The sequence below is a fragment of the Oncorhynchus kisutch genome, linkage group LG16 (genome assembly GCF_002021735.2).
Source record: "Oncorhynchus kisutch isolate 150728-3 linkage group LG16, Okis_V2, whole genome shotgun sequence".
NCBI classification, from domain to species: domain Eukaryota; kingdom Metazoa; phylum Chordata; class Actinopteri; order Salmoniformes; family Salmonidae; genus Oncorhynchus; species Oncorhynchus kisutch.
This window is the reverse complement of record NC_034189.2, coordinates 572685-587030: the sequence shown is the minus strand read 5'-3', so window position 1 is coordinate 587030 and position 14346 is coordinate 572685. Positions and strand designations below refer to the sequence as shown.

At 47.3% G+C, this 14346-nt stretch overlaps 1 protein-coding gene across 1 annotated transcript in view; it reads right to left on the bottom strand.

The window, feature by feature from the left end:
• kif1ca (kinesin family member 1C, a) overlaps positions 1–13955 on the bottom strand; it is a 134924-nt gene extending 120969 nt beyond the window's left edge. The window contains 1 exon segment of the mRNA XM_031791496.1: positions 13392–13955. The gene's annotated coding sequence lies outside the window, so the exon portion shown is untranslated.
• Positions 13956–14346: the final 391 nt, after the last annotated feature.

Sequence of the window (14346 nt, the reverse complement as noted above, 5' to 3'; positions counted from 1 at the left end):
TTCACTGTAAGGTCTACCTGTTGTATTCGCCACATGTGACTAATACACTTTCATTTGATCTATCGGTCTTTAGTCTTCAATCACTCTCTCAGTCTGTCTGTCTCTGTGTGTTGTGGTCTACACCACAGTCTGTCTCTGTGTGTTGTGGTCTATACCACAGTCTGTCTCTGTGTGTTGTGGTCTACACCACAGTCTGTCTCTGTGTGTTGTGGTCTACACCACAGTCTGTCTCTGTGTGTTGTGGTCTATACCACAGTCTGTCTCTGTGTGTTGTGGTCTACACCACAGTCTGTCTCTGTGTGTTGTGGTCTATACCACAGTCTGTCTCTCTGTGTTGTGGTCTACACCACAGTCTGTCTCTGTGTGTTGTGGTCTACACCACAGTCTGTCTCTGTGTGTTGTGGTCTACACCACAGTCTGTCTCTGTGTGTTGTTGTCTACACCACAGTCTGTCTCTGTGTGTTGTGGTCTACACCACAGTCTGTCTCTGTGTGTTGTGGTCTACACCACAGTCTGTCTCTGTGTGTTGTGGTCTACACCACAGTCTGTCTCTGTGTGTTGTGGTCTACACCACAGTCTGTCTCTGTGTGTTGTGGTCTATACCACAGTCTGTCTCTGTGTGTTGTGGTCTACACCACAGTCTGTCTCTGTATGTTGTGGTCTATACCACAGTCTGTCTCTGTGTGTTGTGGTCTACACCACAGTCTGTCTCTGTGTGTTGTGGTCTACACCACAGTCTGTCTCTGTGTGTTGTGGTCTACACCACAGTCTGTCTCTGTGTGTTGTGGTCTATACCACAGTCTGTCTCTGTGTGTTGTGGTCTACACCACAGTCTGTCTCTGTGTGTTGTGGTCTACACCACAGTCTGTCTCTGTGTGTTGTGGTCTATACCACAGTCTGTCTCTGTGTGTTGTGGTCTACACCACAGTCTGTCTCTGTGTGTTGTGGTCTACACCACAGTCTGTCTCTGTGTGTTGTGGTCTACACCACAGTCCGTCTCTGTGTGTTTTAACAACATTCCCAACTATCACACAGCATTCACTGGACTGTATATACACAACATGATCGAAAGTATGTGGACACCTGCTCGTCAAACATCTCGTTCCAAAATCATGGGCATTAATATGGAGTTGGTTCCCCTTTGCTGCTATAACAGCCTCCACTCTTCTGGGAAGGATTTCCACTAGATGTTGGAACATTGCCGCTATAACAGCCTCCACTCTTCTGGGAAGGCTTTCCACTAGATGTTGGAACATTGCTGCTATAACAGCCTCCACTCTTCTGGGAAGGCTTTCCACTAGATGTTGGAACATTGCTGCTATAACAGCCTCCTCTCTTCTGGGAAGGCTTTCCACTAGATGTTGGAACATTGCTGCTATAACAACCTCCTCTCTTCTGGGAAGGCTTTCCACTAGATGTTGGAACATTGCTGCTATAACAGCCTCCTCTCTTCTGGGAAGGCTTTCCACTAGATGTTGGAACATTGCTGCTATAACAGCCTCCACTCTTCTGGGAAGGCTTTCCACTAGATGTTGGAACATTGCTGCTATAATAGCCTCCACTCTTCTGGGAAGGCTTTCCACTAGATGTAGGAACATTGCTGCTATAACAGTCTCCACTCTTCTGGGAAGACTTTCCACTAGATGTTGGAACATTGCTGCTATAACAGCCTCCACTCTTCTGGGAAGACTTTCCACTAGATGTTGGAACATTGCTGCTATAACAGCCTCCACTCTTCTGGGAAGGCTTTCCACTAGATGTTGGAACATTGCTGCTATAACAACCTCCTCTCTTCTGGGAAGGCTTTCCACTAGATGTTGGAACATTGCTGTTATAACAGCCTCCACTCTTCTGGGAAGGCTTTCCAGTAGATGTAGGAACATTTCTGCTATAACAGCCCCCACTCTTCTGGGAAGGCTTTCCACTAGATGTTGGAACATTGCTGCAGGGACTTGCTTCCATTCAGCCACAAGAGCATTAGTGAGGTCGGGCACTGATGCTGGGCGATGAGGTCTGGCTCGCAGTCGGCGTTCCAATTCATCCCAAAGGTGTTTGATAGGGTTGAGGTCAGGGCTCTGAGCAGGCCAGTCAAGTTCTTCCACACCGATCTCACAAACTATTTGTTTGGACTTGGCTTCGTGCACGGGGGCATTGTCATGCTGAAACAGGAAAGGGTCTCCCCAAACTGTGTGGAAGCACAGAATCATCTAGAATGTATGAGGGTGGCAGTGTAGCCTAGTGGTTAGAGCATTGGACTAGTAACCGAAAGGTTGCAAGTTCAAATCCCCGAGCTGACAAGGTACAAAATCTGTCGTTCTGCCCTTGAACAGGCAGTTAACCCACTGTTCCTAGGCCGTCATTGAAAATAAGAATTTGTCCTTAACTGACTTGCCTAGTAAAATAAAAGGTAAAATTAAATTTAAAAATTAAATGATGTAGCATTAAGATTTCTAGCCCGAACCATGAAAAACAACCCCAGCCCATTATTCCTCCTCCACCAAACCTTACAGTTGGCACTATGCATTGGGGCAGGTAGCGTTCTCCTGGCATCCGCCAAACCCAGATTCATTCATCAGACTGCCAGATGGTGAAGCGTGATCCATCACTTCAGAGAACGCATTTCCACTGCTCCTGAATCTAGTCACTGAGCTCTACGGGCCGTTCCACTGCTCCTGAATCTAGTCACTGAGCTCTACGGGCCGTTCTACTGCTCCTGAATCTAGTCACTGAGCTCTACGGGCCGTTCTACTGCTCCTGAATCTAGTCACTGAGCTCTACGGGCCGTTCTACTGCTCCTGAATCTAGTCACTGAGCTCTACGGGCCGTTCTACTGCTCCTGAATCTAGTCACTGAGCTCTACGGGCCGTTCTACTGCTCCTGAATCTAGTCACTGAGCTCTACGGGCCGTTCCACTGCTCCTGAATCTAAAGTCACCGAGCTCTACGGGCCGTTCCACTGCTCCTGAATCTAAAGTCACTGAGCTCTACAGGCCGTTCCACTGCTCCTGAATCTAGTCACTGAGCTCTACGGGCCGTTCTACTGCTCCTGAATCTAGTCACTGAGCTCTACGGGCCGTTCCACTGCTCCTGAATCTAGTCACTGAGCTCTACGGGCCGTTCCACTGCTCCTGAATCTAGTCACTGAGCTCTACGGGCCGTTCCACTGCTCCTGAATCTAGTCACTGAGCTCTACGGGCCGTTCTACTGCTCCTGAATCTAGTCACTGAGCTCTACGGGCCGTTCTACTGCTCCTGAATCTAGTCACTGAGCTCTACGGGCCGTTCTACTGCTCCTGAATCTAGTCACTGAGCTCTACGGGCCGTTCTACTGCTCCTGAATCTAGTCACTTAGCTCTACGGGCCGTTCTACTGCTCCTGAATCTAGTCACTGAGCTCTACGGGCCGTTCTACTGCTCCTGAATCTAAAGTCACTGAGCTCTACGGGCCGTTCTACTGCTCCTGAATCTAGTCACTGAGCTCTACGGGCCGTTCTACTGCTCCTGAATCTAGTCACTGAGCTCTACGGGCCGTTCCACTGCTCCTGAATCTAGTCACTGAGCTCTACGGGCCGTTCTATTGCCAACGTTTGTCTATGGAGATTGTATGGCTGTGAGCTCAATTTAATACACCTGTCTAGCATGTGATCCACCACCGCAGTAGCATGTAAACAAAATGCACACACACTACGCGAACACACACACACACACACACACACACACTACGCAAACACACACACACACACTACGCAAACACACACACACACACTACGCAAACACACACACACACTATGCAAACACAGGGACAGACAGACACAGGGACAGACAGACACAGGGACAGACAGACACAGGGACAGACAGACACAGGGACAGACAGAGACAGAGATAGACAGACACAGGGACAGACAGACACAGGGACAGAGATAGACAGACAGAGATAGACAGACACAGGGACAGACAGAGATAGACACAGGGACAGACAGAGACAGACAGAGACAGAGACAGACAGACCCAAAATCTTTAGATTTTCAGGTTTGACTCGTATGATCAGGTTCAAAGACACACAGAACGTGTGTGTGTGTGTGTGTGTGTGTGTGTGGTGTTAGGTACAGAGTACTGAAGGAGCAGAGTGGAATGTGTTCTAGGAGGAAGAGAGAAACCCTGACATCACAGCAAAGGTATTCTAAAACACACAGTGCTGTGGCCGTGTTTCCAGTGCAGGGTATTATACAGTGATAGGGCCGCGGTTCCACTGCAGGGTATTATACAGTGATGTGACCGTGTTTCCAGTGCAGGGTATTATACAGTGCTGTGGCCGTGTTTCCAGTGCTGTGGCCGTGTTTCCACTGCAGGGTACTATACAGTGCTGGGTATTATACAGTTATGTGACCGTGTTTCCAGTGCAGGGTATTATACAGTGCAGGGTATTATACAGTGATGTGGCCGTGTTTCCAGTGCTGTGGCCGTGTTTCCAGTGCAGGGTATTATACAGTGCAGGGTATTATACAGTGATGTGGCCGTGTTTCCAGTGCTGTGGCCGTGTTAACACTGCAGGGTACTATACAGTGCAGGGTATTATACAGTGATGTGGCTGTGTTTCCAGTGCCATGGCCGTGTTTCCACTGGAGGGTATTATACAGTGATGTGACTGTGTTTCCACTGCAGGTTATTGTACAGTGATGTGGCCGTGTTTCCAGTGCAGGGTATTATACAGTAATGTGGCCGTATTTCCAGTGCAGGGTATTATACAGTGATGTGGCCGTGTTTCCAGTGCAGGGTATTATACAGTAATGTGGCCGTATTTCCAGTGCAGGGTATTATACAGTGATGTGGCAGTGTTTCCAGTGCAGTGTATTATACAGTAATGTGGCCGTATTTCCAGTGCAGGGTATTATACAGTGATGTGGCCGTGTTTCCAGTGCAGGGTATTATACCGTGCTGTGGCCGTGTTTCCAGTGCAGGGTATTGTACAGTGCTGTGGCCGTGTTTCCACTGCAGGGTATTATACAGTGATGTGGCGTGTTTCCAGTGCAGGGTATTATACCGTGCTGTGGCCGTGTTTCCAGTGCAGGGTATTGTACAGTGATAGGGCCGTGTTTCCAGTGCAGGGTATTATACAGTGCTGTGGCCGTGTTTCCAGTGCAGGGTATTATACCGTGCTTTGGCCGTGTTTCCAGTGCTGTGGCCGTGTTTCCAGTGCAGGGTATTATACAGTGCAGGGTATTATACAGTGATGTGGCCGTGTTTCCAGTGCTGTGGCCGTGTTAACACTGCAGGGTACTATACAGTGCAGGGTATTATACAGTGATGTGGCCGTGTTTCCAGTGCTGTGGCCGTGTTAACACTGCAGGGTACTATACAGTGCAGGGTATTATACAGTGATGTGGCCGTGTTTCCAGTGCCATGGCCGTGTTTCCACTGGAGGGTATTATACAGTGATGTGACTGTGTTTCCACTGCAGGTTATTGTACAGTGATGTGGCCGTGTTTCCAGTGCAGGGTATTATACAGTAATGTGGCCGTATTTCCAGTGCAGGGTATTATACAGTGATGTGGCCGTGTTTCCAGTGCAGGGTATTATACAGTAATGTGGCCGTATTTCCAGTGCAGGGTATTATACAGTGATGTGGCAGTGTTTCCACTGCAGGTTATTGTACAGTGATGTGGCCGTGTTTCCAGTGCAGGGTATTATACAGTAATGTGGCCGTATTTCCAGTGCAGGGTATTATACAGTAATGTGGCCGTATTTCCAGTGCAGGGTATTATACAGTGATGTGGCCGTGTTTCCAGTGCAGGGTATTATACCGTGCTGTGGCCGTGTTTCCAGTGCAGGGTATTGTACCGTGATGTGGCCGTGTTTCCAGTGCAGGGTATTATACCGTGCTGTGGCCGTGTTTCCAGTGCAGGGTATTATACAGTGCTGTGGCCGTGTTTCCAGTGCAGGGTATTATACAGTGCTGTGGCCGTGTTTCCAGTGCAGGGTATTGTACAGTGATAGGGCCGTGTTTCCAGTGCAGGGTATTATACAGTGCTGTGGCCGTGTTTCCAGTGCAGGGTATTATACCGTGCTGTGGCCGTGTTTCCAGTGCTGGGTATTATACAGTGATGTGGCGTGTTTCCAGTGCAGGGAATTATACAGTGATGTGGCCGTGTTTCCAGTGCAGGGTATTATACAGTGCTGTGGCCGTGTTTCCAGTGCAGGGTATTATACAGTGCTGTGGCCGTGTTTCCAGTGCAGGGTATTGTACAGTGATAGGGCCGTGTTTCCAGTGCAGGGTATTATACAGTGCTGTGGCCGTGTTTCCAGTGCAGGGTATTATACCGTGCTGTGGCCGTGTTTCCAGTGCTGTGGCCATATTTCCAGTGCAGGGTATTATACAGTGATGTGGCGTGTTTCCAGTGCAGGGTATTATACAGTGCTGTGGCCGTGTTTCCAGTGCAGGGTATTATACAGTGCTGTGGCTGTGTTTCCAGTGCAGGGTATTATACAGTGATGTGGCCGTGTTTCCAGTGCTGGGTATTGTACAGTGATAGGGCCGTGTTTCTAGTGCAGGGTATTATACAGTGCTGTGGCCGTGTTTCCAGTGCTGGGTATTATACAGTGATGTGGCGTGTTTCCAGTGCAGGGTATTATACAGTGATGTGGCCGTGTTTCCAGTGCAGGGTATTATACAGTGATGTGGCCGTGTTTCCAGTGCAGGGTATTATACAGTGCTATGGCCGTGTTTCCAGTGCTGGGTATTATACAGTGATGTGGCGTGTTTCCAGTGCAGGGTATTATACAGTGCTGTGGCCGTGTTTCCAGTGCAGGGTATTATACAGTGCTGTGGCCGTGTTTCCAGTGCTGGGTATTGTACAGTGATAGGGCCGTGTTTCTAGTGCAGGGTATTATACAGTGATGTGGCCGTGTTTCCAATGCAGGGTAATGTACAGTGATAGGGCCGTGTGTAGGGTTGGGTGTTTTCATACTGTCATACCATTTCTGTACCATAACGGGTATACCGTATTACCAGAGGGGATTGGATGTCTCTAGTCTGGGTACCAGTCTCTTGATACAGCAGGGGATGGATGTCTCTAGTCTGGGTACCAGTATCTTGATACAGTAGGGGATGGATGTCTCTAGTCTGGGTACCAGTCTCTTGATACAGTAGGGGGTGGATGTCTCTAGTCTCTTGATACAGTAGGGGGTGGATGTCTCTAGTCTGGGTACCAGTCTCTTGATACAATAGGGGATGGATGTCTCTAGTCTGGGTACCAGTCTCTTGATACAGCAGGGGATGGATGTCTCTAGTCTGGGTACCAGTCTCTTGATACAGCAGGGGATGGATGTCTCTAGTCTGGGTACCAGTCTCTTGATACAGCAGGGGATGGATGTCTCTAGTCTGGGTACCAGTATCTTGATACAGTAGGGGATGGATGTCTCTAGTCTGGGTACCAGTCTCTTGATACAGTAGGGGGTGGATGTCTCTAGTCTCTTGATACAGTAGGGGGTGGATGTCTCTAGTCTGGGTACCAGTCTCTTGATACAATAGGGGATGGATGTCTCTAGTCTGGGTACCAGTCTCTTGACACAGTAGGGATTGGATGTCTCTAGTCTGGGTAGTACATTTGACACATCTTTGATTTCTGACAGTTATAAGGGGCTGTCAGGGTAGTCTAGTGGTTAGAGTGTTGGACTTGTAACCGAAAGGTTGCAAATTCAAATCCCCGAGCTGACAAGGTACAAATCTGTCGTTCTGCCCCTGAACAGGCAGTTAACCCACTGTTCCTAGGCCGTCATTGAAAATAAGGATTTGTTCTTAACTGACTTGCCTAGTTAAATAAAGGTAAAATAAAAAAATAAACAGTGGTGTCACACGCACCCCTGCAGCTGGTATACGGTTCAAACGCTACAAGGTCCAAGCCTAGTGTTAAGGGGTCCACATGCTTCCCATCCAAATCAGAATAATGACCCTCCACCCTATTTCTATAGTTATAGCCTAGTGTTAAGGGGTCCACAAGCTTCCCATCCAAATCGGAATAGTTTGTGCGTATATTGTGACGTTTTGGTCAACAATGTTTTTTTCAGCTGTTTGTGCACACAACATTTTTTCTCGAGGCAAGCCAAATTTCGGTTGCCGAAGTTTATACCCCTTCAGCGGTCATTGGTCAACAGTAGGGACTCTTCAATGAAGAGTTTGTTGTCGTTCAACGATAGACGATTCATTTTCATGCACATGTTTTCATTGGGAAATACTGCACCAAACATCTTAGTTAGATGTAAAATTGTGCGACTAAGATCTCCTCAGCAAAAAATGAATGAGTCATCTCAGGTTCATTCGGACTCATTTTCATGAAGTGTATATTGGCTACGGCATCTCAAAATGGACAAACAGTACTATTACCGCTTTTTTTCAGTTTTTTCAAGCGAAGGTCTTTTAAGGAGTATGGAGCACCCTTGTTCGGTTCACCTCGCCAAGTTCGGTTCACCTTGCCGATTTCGGCTGATGCCTTTACAAGCCTTTAGAAACATACGCACTTAGGCTAAAACAAAGGATGCTTAATCCTTAGGGTCCAGTAGGAACTGAGTGTTTTAAACTGTTTAGAGAGAACAACCCATAACTACTGTAAGAACCCAAGTCTAAGATGTGGAAGGACCACCAGAGGGCAGGCTGCTCCCACAGACAGTAGCCCGGCCCGGCATGTGAGTCAAGGTGATCAGAGGCAATTAAGCACTAATGATCTATTCTCTTTCCCCTATCAGAGAGAGGAGGGAACCGGCAGAGGAGAGAGGAGAGAACCGGCAGAGAAGAGAGGAGGGAACCGGCAGAGGAGAGAGGAGAGAACCGGCAGTCATCTCAGGTTCATTCGGACTCATTTTCATGAAGTGTATATTGGCTACGGCATCTCAAAATGGACAAACAGTACTATTACCGCTTTTTTTCAGTTTTTTCAAGCGAAGGTCTTTTAAGGAGTATGGAGCACCCTTGTTCGGTTCACCTAGCCCAGTGCAGTTCACCTCGCCGATTTCGGCTGATGCCTTTACAAGCCTTTAGAAACATACGCACTTAGGCTAAAACAAAGGATGCTTAATCCTTACGGTCCAGTAGGAACTGAGTGTTTTAAACTGTTTAGAGAGAACAACCCATAACTACTGTAAGAACCCAAGTCTAAGATGTGGAAGGACCACCAGAGGGCAGGCTGCTCCCACAGACAGTAGCCCGGCCCGGCATGTGAGTCAAGGTGATCAGAGGCAATTAAGCACTAATGATCTATTCTCTTTCCCCTATCAGAGAGAGGAGGGAACCGGCAGAGGAGAGAGGAGAGAACCGGCAGAGAAGAGAGGAGGGAACCGGCAGAGGAGAGAGGAGAGAACCGGCAGAGAGGAGAGGACCGGCAGAGAGGAGAGGAGGGAACCGGCAGAGGAGAGAGGAGAGAACCGGCAGAGGAGAGAGGAGGGAACCGGCAGAGGAGAGAGGAGGGAACCGGCAGAGGAGAGAGGAGAGAACCGGCAGAGGAGAGAGGAGAGAACCGGCAGAGGAGAGAGGAGAGAACCGGCAGAGGAGAGAGGAGGGAACCGGCAGAGGAGAGGAGGGAACCGGCAGAGGAGAGGAGAGAGAACCGGCAGAGGAGAGAGGAGGGAACCGGCAGAGAGGAGTGAAAGAAAAGAGTGCTTGCTTCTCCAAATGAGAGGACGGTACCTTTCGGAAGGGAGAAGTAGGGGACAAACTACTTCTGGGGAATGGCCACCACAGATCCACACCACCACCTGAAGGGAGCTCTCCACGGACGGACCGTTAAACCGTTGACACACCTGTGATGTATGTCACAGTCTAAAGATACTCTCCTTATGTTCCTTGTTCTTGTAAAGGAAGAACATGTGTGTTTTCAGATCATCCTTGATTCTGTTGGAGTGTTTAATAATGAATAAATACCTCAACAGAAAACTTGTTTCCGACTCGTTTATTCCACCTTTTCGCTTTAGAGCGACCTCAAAGTATGTGGTCCGCTCACAAAGACTACAGTTATACAGTTTGTCTTGTTTTTAAACTGTTTAGAGAACCCATAACACTGGTCTAAGACTACAGTTTGTCCTGTTTAATCACCCAGCTGTTAGAAGTTCTGAGAGATGCTGCCTTAAACACATCACCACTAAACAGGTTTAGGTCTGAAGGAGACAGAGAGAAACAGACAAAAGGCGAGAGAGAGAGAGAGAGAGAGAGAGAGAGAGAGAGAGAGAGAGAGAGACAGACAGACAGACAGACAGACAGATGACTGATGGAATGTAGTATTGATGGTGTATCAGGCTGCTTGCTGTCTGTCCAGCTGTCACAATGTGCTTCTACAACCTATTCCTTTAATGTACACAGACAGATACCCATCCCTAGGCCCTCCACCCTATTTCTTAGAGTTATAATGACCCTCCACCCTATTTCTATAGTTATAATGACCCTCCACCCTATTTCTATAGTTATAATGACCCTCCACCCTATTTCTATAGTTATAATGACCCTCCACCCTATTTCTATAGTTATAATGACCCTCCACCCTATTTCTATAGAGTTATAATGACCCTCCACCCTATTTCTATAGTTATAATGACCCTCCACCCTATTTCTATAGAGTTATAATGACCCTCCACCCTATTTCCATAGAGTTATAATGACCCTCCACCCTATTTCTATAGTTATAATGACCCTCCACCCTATTTCTATAGTTATAATGACCCTCCACCCTATTTCTATAGTTATAATGACCCTCCACCCTATTTCTATAGTTATAATGACCCTCCACCCTATTTCTATAGTTATAATGACCCTCCACCCTATTTCTATAGAGTTATAATGACCCTCCACCCTATTTCTATAGTTATAATGACCCTCCACCCTATTTCTATAGTTATAATGACCCTCCACCCTATTTCTATAGAGTTATAATGACCCTCCACCCTATTTCTATAGTTATAATGACCCTCCACCCTATTTCTATAGAGTTGTAATGACCCTCATGACCAAACATTGGACTGGAGACTGGTTACATTATCTTAGTAGTGTTTACAACTGTTGGAGACTTTAAGACAAATGGCACCCTATTCCCTATATAGTGCACTACGTGGTTAGAGCCTTGGACTAGTAACCGGAAGGTTGCAAGATCGAATCCCCGAGCAGACAAAGTAAAAAAATCTGTCATTCTGCCCCTGAACAAGGCAGTTAACCCACTGTTCCTAGGTCAGTTAACCCACTGTTCCTAGGTCAGTTAACCCACTGTTCCTAGGTCAGTTAACCCACTGTTCCTAGGTCAGTTAACCCACTGTTCCTAGGTCAGTTAACCCACTGTTCCTAGGCCGTCATTAACTGACTGTCATTCTGCCCCTGAACAAGGTAGTTAACCCACTGTTCCTAGGTCAGTTAACCCACTGTTCCTAGGCCAGTTAACCCACTGTTCCTAGGTCAGTTAACCCACTGTTCCTAGGTCAGTTAACCCACTGTTCCTAGGTCAGTTAACCCACTGTTCCTAGGTCAGTTAACCCACTGTTCCTAGGCCGTCATTAACTGACTGTCATTCTGCCCCTGAACAAGGCAGTTAACCCACTGTTCCTAGGCCGTCATTAACTGACTGTCGTTCTGCCCCTGAACAAGGCAGTTAACCCACTGTTCCTAGGTCAGTTAACCCACTGTTCCTAGGTCAGTTAACCCACTGTTCCTAGGCCGTCATTAACTGACTGTCATTCTGCCCCTGAACAAGGCAGTTAACCCACTGTTCCTAGGTCAGTTAACCCACTGTTCCTAGGTCAGTTAACCCACTGTTCCTAGGCCGTCATTAACTGACTGTCATTCTGCCCCTGAACAAGGCAGTTAACCCACTGTTCCTAGGTCAGTTAACCCACTGTTCCTAGGTCAGTTAACCCACTGTTCCTAGGCCGTCATTAACTGACTGTCATTCTGCCCCTGAACAAGGCAGTTAACCCACTGTTCCTAGGTCAGTTAACCCACTGTTCCTAGGTCAGTTAACCCACTGTTCCTAGGCCGTCATTAACTGACTGTCATTCTGCCCCTGAACAAGGTAGTTAACCCACTGTTCCTAGGTCAGTTAACCCACTGTTCCTGGGTCAGTTAACTCACTGTTCCTAGGCCGTCATTAACTGACTGTCGTTCTGCCCCTGAACAAGGTAGTTAACCCACTGTTCCTAGGTCAGTTAACCCACTGTTCCTAGGTCAGTTAACCCACTGTTCCTAGGTCAGTTAACCCACTGTTCCTGGGCCGTCATTGAAAATAAGAATGTGTTCTTAACTGACTTGCCTCGTTAAATAAAGGTCTAAAGAAAAAAAATCGTCCAAAAACACAGATTTCCGATTGTTATGCAAACTTGAAATCGGCCCTAATTAATTGGCCATTCAGATTAATCGGTCGATCTCTCGTACTGAACTGACCCTGTATATAGTCCCCTTACCCCTATACATATCTACCTCCATCACTCCAGTATCCCTGTCTCCTTCCCCCTATACATATCTACCTCCATCACTCCAGTATCCCTGTCTCCTTCCCCCTATACATATCTACCTCCATCACTCCAGTATCCCTGTCTCCTTCCCCCTATACATATCTACCTCCATCACTCCAGTATCCCTGTCTCCTTCCCCCTATACATATCTACCTCCATCACTCCAGTATCCCTGTACATATCTACCTCCATCACTCCAGTATCCCTGTACATATCTACCTCCATCACTCCTGTATCCCTGTACATATCTACCTCCATCACTCCAGTATCCCTGTACATATCTACCTCCATCACCCCTGTATCCCTGTACATATCTACCTCCATCACTCCTGTATCCCTGTACATTGGTAATATGGTACCTGAAATATTTCCTGTATATAGTATGCTTACTTACTTAATTGTATTTTTCTTATTCTTATTTCTCCTGTGTTTTTTTCTAGTAATACATTGTTATTGATTATTTCTTTGTTGGGTTTTGAGTTCGCAAGAAAGGCATTTCACTGTAGTTGTTCATGTGACATTACAACTGGAAACCTGAAACTTAACAGGCTGGACCTCCGGCAGGTCCACGTGATCCCTCAGGCGACGTCACCAGAGACGGGCTTGGTGCCACCGGGGCCAGCGAGACTACCGACAGTCAGTCAGGGTGGCATTTAGAACGATCTGACTAGGTGACTTTAATCATAATCTAATTTGTTGTCCTAAAACTATGTAAAAAAATAAAGAAAAAAATAAAAACCAATTGCTGTAAATAAACGCGTCATAGCCTGAAGGATGATTGGAATGTTTCTGATTAACTCTAGAGTTACTGATCACACACACCGTGTCTCTGAGCTGGCCAGGCCTACCCGTCCGGTCCCGTGTCTCTGAGCGGATCAGGCCTACAGGGCTGGTCACCAGACCAAGTTATGACTCACCTTTACTGGAGAACAAATGGTGGGTCTAGTGGCTCAGCGACGTCCAGTTAGATAATCCTCGTCATGCCCCGTTACCGCACCAGACAGAAATAAGAACCACGGAGAAAAGTGTTTCAGAAGTTGGGTGGGGGCGCTGTGTCCTTTAGGCGAATTACAACTCCTCGCGACCTGAAAGTAAAAGTTCCCAAACGATTAAAAGTGTCGTTAATACAGGGAGATTAAGTGTCGATGAGAGAGGATTTAGTCCCGGGAGAGAGAAACGGAAAGTTTAGCGTCGGCCGATCGGTGTGGTCTGATCTCGGATTGGGCTGAATCACGGCAGAGGAAAAGGCAGGCAGAGTTCTGGTCCCGTTAACGTTCTGTCTGTCCGGTGAACCGGAGTTAGTTTGACCTCAGGTCCCGGTCTGACAGCTGGACGGGGAAGTCCTCTCTCCGTTATTTACCGGGCCGGTTGGAAAGGAAAAATAAAAATAAAAAATAAAAAAATAAAGTGTGCGGCCCTCGCCTCAAGCGCTCCTCCTCTCCTCACCTCTCGCACTACTCAGAGGAACCAGCCGGTCGCCATCACCCGCGTGACGTCAGGGGTAGGACCGGACAGCGAGCTCAGTTAAAGGGGCAGTGTATTCGGGTGTGTTAGAGCAAAAACCTGCACACACAGTAGCGCTCCAAATCAAATCAAATTGTATTAGTCACATGCGCCGAATACAACAGGTGTAAACATTAACGTGAAACACTTACTTACAAGCCCTTAACCAACAATGTAGTTTTAATAAATATAAGAGTTAAGAAAATAGTTACTAAATAAACTAATGTTTAAAAAAAAGTAACACAATAAAATAACAATAACGAGGCTATATACAGGGTGTGGTACCGAGTCAATGTGCGGGGGTACAGGTTAGTTGAGGTCATTGAGGTCATATGAGGAGGGTTGACCAAATTAAAACAAATGTGTCAC